Consider the following 7,858-nt stretch of genomic DNA (forward strand, 5'->3'; position numbering starts at 1 on the left):
AGATCAAAAGCCGAGCCCTTGGGGTACCATAATCCAAGTGTTGGTGTGTGAGCTAGATATCGAAGAATATTCTTCACAGCCTTATGGTGTGATTCCTTTGGTGTAGCTTGAAATCGGGCACACATGCAAACACTAAGCATTATATCTGGCCTTGATGCACATAAATACAATTTAGAACCAATCATGGAGTGGTATACCTTTTGATCGAAGTCAATACCATTTTCATCAGTGCACAGATGGCCATTTGTGGGCATCGGAATTTTGACGCCTTTGCAATCTTGCATGCCGAATTTCCTCAGTACATCCTTGAGGTATTTCTCCTGAGATATGAATATGCCATTGCGCTGTTGACAAATTTGAAGACCTAAGAAGAATTTCAATTGTCCCATCATAGACATTTGATATTCTTCACTCATCATCTAGGCAAATTCATCACTATAATGTTGGTCAGTACAGCCAAAGATAATATCATCAACATATATTTGGCACACAAACAATTCACCATCATAAGATTTAGTGAAAAGAGTAGGGTCGAGTGAACCTGGTTTGAAGCCTTTCTTCATGAGGAATTCCTTCAAAGTATCATACCATGCCCGTGGGGCCTGCTTGAGGCCATAGAGGGCCTTGTTTAGTCTGAAGACTTTGTCAGGATGCTTAGGATCTTCAAAACCTGGGGGTTGAGCAACATATACTTCTTCCTCAAGCTTACCATTGAGGAATGCACTTTTCACATCCATTTGATATAAAGTGATATCATGATGGTTAGCATAAGCAAGTAATATGCGAATAGCCTCAAGTCTAGCAACAGGTGCAAAAGTTTCATCGAAATCAATTCCTTCAACCTGTGTGTAGCCTTGAGCTACAAGCTGTGCCTTATTCCTCACCACAAGGCCATTTTCATCTTGCTTGTTGCGGTAGATCCACTTTGTGCCAATGATATTGTGCTTGCGAGGATCTGGACGTTTGACCAGTTCCCAGACGTTGTTGGGCTCGAATTGATGTAATTCTTCTTGCATGGCCTGAATCCACTCAGGCTCCAGAAATGCTTCATCTACCTTAGTGGGCTTTGTGATAGAGACAAAAGCAAAGTGCCCACAAAAGTTAGATAAATGTGATGCTTTTGAGCATGTGAGAGGACCTGGTGCTTCAATGTCATTGATGATCTTTTCAACTTGCACTTCTTTTGCAACGCGAGGATGAGCTGGTTGTCGCGAGGAATTTGATCAACATTTTCTTCAGCACCATTTTCTTTAGCATTTTCTTCAGGTGCATTTTCTTCATGTTCTGGAATGAATTCTTCAGCAGATTCTTCGGTAGGAATGACATCCTCAGTAGCCTTGAACTTGATAGTTTCCTCAGGTGCTGGTTCATCTATCACATAGGGTAGGTGCTCTCTTTGCGAGCCATTAGTTTCATCGAACCGCACATCTACAGTTTCAACAACCTTGTGAAGAACGTTGTTGAAGACTCTGTAGGTGTGTGAGTCCTTTCCGTAACCAGGCATAAAACCTTCATGTGCTTTTGGTGAAAATTTAGACTTTGAAATAACTCACATTGGGTTTCTTGTAAGTGAGGAGTTCATAGGCAGTCTTCTTGAAGAATTTGTGAACATATACCCTGTTGATGATGTGGCACGCAGTATAAATTGCCTCAATCCAGAAGTGACGAGGCGTCTTGTACTCATCAAGCATAGTGCGAGCCATCTCAACAAGAGTTCTGTTCTTGCGCTCCACGACGCCATTCTGCTGAGGAGTGTAAGGAGTAGATAACTCATGAGTAATACCAAGTTCATCAAGATAGTCATCAAGACCAGAATTCTTGAACTCAGTTCCATTGTCACTTCTGATGTGCTTGATCTTCACACCAAAGTTGGTTGAAGCCCTCGAGGAAAATCGTTTGAAGACTTACTACACTTCATGTTTGTAAGTGACAATATGTACCCAAGTGTAACGGGAGTAATCATAAACAATAACAATTCCATAGAGAGATGCATCATTTGTGACTGCTGAGTAATGGTTAGGACCGAAGAGATCCATATGAAGCAATTCAAATGGTCGAGTAGTGGTCATGATAGTCTTCGCTGGATGCTTAGCCTTGGTCATCTTTCCAGCTTCACAAGCTCCGCATAAGTGATCCTTGAGGAATTTGACATTTTCAATGCCAATGACATGCTTCTTCTTCGCAAGCGTGTGCAAATTCCTCATGCCTGCATGACCAAGTCGTCGATGCCATAGCCATCCTTCTGAAGCTTTTGCAAGTAGGCACACGGCTGGCTGCGGTCCTATAGAGAAATCAACAATATACAAGTCTCCTCTCCTAAAGCCTTCGAAGACTTTGGAATTGTCAGCTTCCATAACCACAACACAATGATACTTGCCAAAGACAACAACCATATCAAGATCACAAAGCATTGAGATAGACATAAGGTTGTATCCTAAGGACTCGACAAGCATGACTTTGTCCATGTGTCGATCCTTTGTGATCGCAACCTTACCTAGACCCAATACATGATATGCTTCAGATGCGATGGTGATAAGGGAGCATCCGTCAATAGATTCTTGTCACCAGTCATGTGATTTGTACATCCACTATCGAGGACCCACTCAGTGGCTTTGGGTTGATCATCCTTGGAACCCTTTGCCATGAAGCAATAGGTGGGAGCATAGTCATCATTGCCTTCATCAGCCTTGTTGGTGAAGCCAATTTCTTCAGAGTTGAAGATAGACTTGCTAACGAATGCAGTAGCGAGAGCTAGACTCGCTACTCCAGACTCGGACTCCTCCGATGCCTCCTCTTCCTCATGTTCCTCAGATTCAGCTTCAGAGTCCATTTCCTTGCCAATGAATGCCCGAGCCTTCTTGGAGCTGCTCTTCTTGTGAGATGAAGACTTTGAGGATTTTGATGATGAAGATTTTGAGGATTTCTTCTTTTTCTTCGCATCATGAAAACTGTAATCCTGGTATTTCTTCTTCTTTGATTCCTTTTCCCACTGAGGACAATCTTGAATGTAGTGTACAGGTTTCTTGCATTTGTGACAAAGCCTCTTCTTGTAGTCACTGGATGAGGAATCATTGCTCCTTGAGGATCTTCCAAAGCGACCACGTCTTGAGAACTTTTGAAATTTCTTCACGAGCAGTGCTAGTTCCTGGCTCAGTTCTTCAGGATCACCAAGGGTGCTGCCAGAGTCTTCATCTTCAGACTCAGAAACTGCCTTGGCCTTCAGTGCACGTGATCTGCCATAGCTCGAACCATATAGGTCTCTCTTTTCAGCAAGCTGGAACTCATGAGTATTTAGCCTTTCGAGGATATTAGCGGGATCAAGTGACTTGTAATTAGCACGTTCTTGTATCATCAATACCAGAGTATCAAATGAGGAATCAAGCGATCTCAACAATTTCTTCACCACCTCATGGTCGGTGATGTCAGTGGCACCAAGCGCTTGAAGCTCATTTGAGATGTCAGTGACACGATCGAAGGTTTGTTGAACATTTTCATTGTCGAGTCTTTTGAAGCGGTTGAAGAGATTGCGAAGAACATCAACTCGAGAGTCATGTTGAGTTGAGACTCCTTCATTCACTTTGGACAGCCTATCCCAGATAAGCTTAGCAGTTTCCAAAGCACTCACTCTTCCATACTGTCCTTTGCTTAGATGGCCACATATGATATTCTTCGCTTGAGAATCGAGTTGCTTGAATCTCTTCACATCGGTAGCGTTCAGTGAGGATGAGACAGAGGGAACACCATTTTCCATAACATACCAGAGATCGTTATCAATTGTCTCAAGATGCATTCGCATCTTATTCTTCCAGTAGGGGTAGTCCGTCCCATCGAAGGTAGGACACCCAACAGAGACCTTGATCATACCTGCGGTCGACATAACTAAAACTCCAGGCGGTTAAACCTAAATCACACAGAACAAGGGAGTACCTTGCTCTGATACCAATTGAAAGTGCGTTATATCGACTAGAGGGGGGTGAATAGGCGATTTTTATGAATTCTTCATTGAGGAATTTGCCGGTGAGGAAATTCCGTAGCGAAGAACTACTTGCAGCGGAATAAGTACTCAAAAGTAAGCATAACAGAATACAAGCATGGCCATCATGATGAAATGAAGACAGGCACAGAGTACTGAAAGCGTAAACACAGGATAACACAGGATGAAGACAAATAGACTGAAAAAATTGAACTGAGGTAATTGAGAAAGTCTTCAGTCAAAGTCTTCAAACACAGATATGACAAGCACACAACACAGTAATGAGGAAATGAAAGAGTTGAGGAAATAGAACCAGTAAGCTTGGTGAAGACGATGATTTGGTAGACCAGTTCCAACTGCTATCTCAGTTGTACATCTGGTTGGAGCGGCTAGGTATTTAAACCTGAGGACACACAGTCCCGGACACACAGTCCCGGACACACAGTCCTCACCGTATTCTCCTTGAACTAAGGTCACACAGACCACGTCAAATCACTCGTGGTAAGTATTCAGGTGACTTCCGAACCTTCACAAACTCGGTCACTCGGCGATCCACAATTCCTCTTGGATGCTCTAGACCATGACACCTAACCGTCTGGAAGAAGCACAGTCTTCAAAGGTAACAAGCGTCGGATCCACGCAGGATCAATCTCTTCAGTGATGCTCAATCACTTTGGGTTTGTAGGTGTTTGGGTTTGGGTTTTTCCTCACTTGATGATTTTCGCTCAAAGTCCTCAGAGGATGGGATGCTCTCAAATGACAAGTGTCAGTTTCTCTCGGAGCAGCCAACTAGCTAGTGGTTGTAGGGGGCGGCTATTTATAGCCTAGGGATCAGCCCGACATGATAAGACATAAATGCCCTTCAATGATATGACCGTTAGGTGGGTAGATATTTTGGGACAGCTGGCGCATAGCACAGCAACGGTCGGAAATTTGAGTATCAAATTCCTCAGGGCTATCATGTTCCTCACTGTGTAGGCAATCCGCACTGGCGAATTCCTAACTCCTCAGTCAGAACAAATTCCTCATAGACCAGAAGAACTTCGTCTCTGTCACTGAAGAATATGACTGAACTGTATGAGATTTCCAATGGCTTCACTCGAATGGATTGGTAGGTGTAGGATTTTGTGTTGAGCATCACATGGAAATTTTTCCTTAGTATTTCCACGACCCCCTTTAACAGTACGGTGTTTCCTATGACTCAAGAAAGAGAAAATGAAACTACGAAAACAAAAGTCTTCACGCCTCATGTTCCTCAAATGCATACCAAGTCTTCAAGGTCACACCAATTTCTTCACTTTCAAAGTCTTCAGAAAGTCTTCAGAAATCCAAAGTCTTCAGTCGAAGAACTTCATTTTTAGGGGTCGACTTTCTCTGTAAATATCAAACTCCTCATAGACTTATAGACCCGTGTACACTCATAAACACATTAGTCCCTTAACCTATAAGTCTTCAATACACCAAAACCACTAGGGGGCACTAGATGCACTTACACGTCCTTCATCATGCCCTTCGGGGCATATTGCTACATCACCATGTCGTTTGGCTTGAAGAACGCCAGCGCCACTTTCCAGCGCTGCATGCAGAAATGCTTGCTACCGCAACTCGGCCGCAACATCCACGTCTACGTAGACAACATCGTGGTGAAGACCAAGCAGCACCTCATGCTCCTTGATGATCTAAAGGAAACCTTCGCCAACCTGCGCGAGTACAAGGTCAAGCTCAACCCGGAGAAATGCGTTTTCGGCGTCCCGGCAGGAAAGCTACTCGGCTTCCTCGTCTCGGAGCGCGGCATTGAGGCAAACCCGGAGAAGATCAAGGCCATCGAGCACATGCGCAAGCCGGCTCGGCTGCGCGATGTCCAGAAGTTCACCGGCTGCTTGGCCTCGGTCAGCCGGTTTCTCAGCCGGCTGGGCGAGAGGGCCTTGCCCCTGTATCAGCTAATGAAGAAGACGACGCCGTTCGAGTGGAATGACTAGGCGGACGAAGCTTTCCGGGATCTCAAGCGCATGCTCTCCACCGCACCAGTCCTGGCCGCACCGGCCGAGAAGGAGTCGTTGTTGCTCTATATCGCCGCGACCTCGCGGACGGTCAGCACCGTGATGGTGGTCGAGCGACTAGAGAAGGACAAGGTCCTAGCCGTCCAGCGTCCCGTCTACTACCTGAGCGAGGTGCTCTCCGCCTCGAAGCAGAACTAGCCGCACTACCAGAAAATGTGTTACGGCGTGTACTTCACCGCCAAGAAACTCAAGCAGTACTTCCAAGAGTATGTCATCATCGTGGTCAGCACGGCCCCTCTCGGCGAGATCATCGGGTGCCGGGATGCCTCCGGCCGGGTCGCCAAGTGGGCACTCAAGCTAGCCGGCCACACCATCCTCTACGAGCCCCGCACCACGATCAAGTCTCAGGTCCTGGCCGACTTCCTCGTCGACTGGACCGAGACCCAGTACCTGTCGCTACCGCCGGACTCGACGCACTGGCGCATGCACTTTGATGGCTCGAAGATGCGACTCGGCCTGGGGGCCGACATCGTACTGTCCTCCCCCATGGGCGACCGGCTCAGATACGCGCAGCAGATTCACTTCGCCGCCTCCAACAACGTCGCCGAATATGAAGCCCTTGTGCATGGCCTCCGGCTTGCCAAGGAACTCGGCATCCGGCGCATCCTGTGCTACGGCGACTCGGACCTAGTGGTGCAGCAGAGCTCCGGCGAGTGGGACGCTCACGACTCCAACATGGCGAGCTACCGCTTCCTTGTCGAGAAGCTGTCCGGATTCTTCGCGGGCTGCGAGTTCCTCCATGTCCCGCGCGCAGAAAATGAAGCGGCCGACACGCTCGCCAAGATCGCCTCATCCCGGCAGTCCATTTCGTCCGGCGTCTCCCTCGAGCATCTGCATAAACAGTCCATCAAGCCGTCTCCGGACTCCGAGTCCATCCACGTCCCGGACGACCCGGCTGCGCCTCGACCCGGGCCGGGGACTGCTCCGACCGATCCAGACGCGCCTCAACCCGGCCCGGGGACTGCTCCAACCGACCCAACCGCGCCTCAACCCTGCCCGGGGACTGCTCCAACCAACCCAGCCACACCTCAACCCGACCCTGGGGCCGCTGAACCCGGCTCGAGGGCTGCCACCCCGGAACCCGTCATGATGGCCATCCTCGCCGGGGTGGCGGCACCATCCTGGGCCCTGCCCATCTCAGAGTTCCTGGAAAACGGGGTCCTTCCCATGGACGAGACCGAAGCCCGGCAAGTGCAACGCCGGGCGTCCGTCTACAGCATCATCAACAACGAGCTCGTCAAGCGCAGCTCCACCGGCGTATTACAACGCTGCGTCGAGCAGGACAAGGGCATTGAGATCGTCCTCGACATACACCAGGGCGAGTGCGGGCACCACGCCGCCTCGCGGTCCCTGGTGGCCAAGGCTTTCCGCCATGGTTTCTACTGGCCCATGGCCCTCGAAGACGCAGAGTTGCTCATCCTTAAGTGTGAAGGATGCCAACGCTTCAGCAAGCGCAATCACCAGCCGGCGTCGGTGCTCCGGACCATCCCGATCGTCTGGCGCTTCGCGGTCTGGGGACTCGACATGGTGGGTCCTTTCAAGACCGCTCGAGGCGGCTTGACGCATCTTCTGGTGGCAGTGGACAAGTTCACCAAGTGGATCGAGGCAAGGCCAATCAAGAAGCTGGACGGTCCGACGGCCGTCCGATTTATCAAGGACATCGCGGTGCGCTACGACATGCCGAACAGCATCATCACGGACAACGGCACCAACTTCGCCAAGGTCGCGCTCGCGTAGTACTGCTCTATCTCCGGCATCCGCCTCGACCTGGCTTCCATGGCACACCCGCAGTCCAACGGCCAGGTCAAGCGAGCCAACGGTCTCA

Source organism: Triticum aestivum, chromosome 7D (genome assembly GCF_018294505.1).
Source record: "Triticum aestivum cultivar Chinese Spring chromosome 7D, IWGSC CS RefSeq v2.1, whole genome shotgun sequence".
In the NCBI taxonomy this organism is placed as follows: Eukaryota; Viridiplantae; Streptophyta; class Magnoliopsida; order Poales; family Poaceae; genus Triticum; species Triticum aestivum.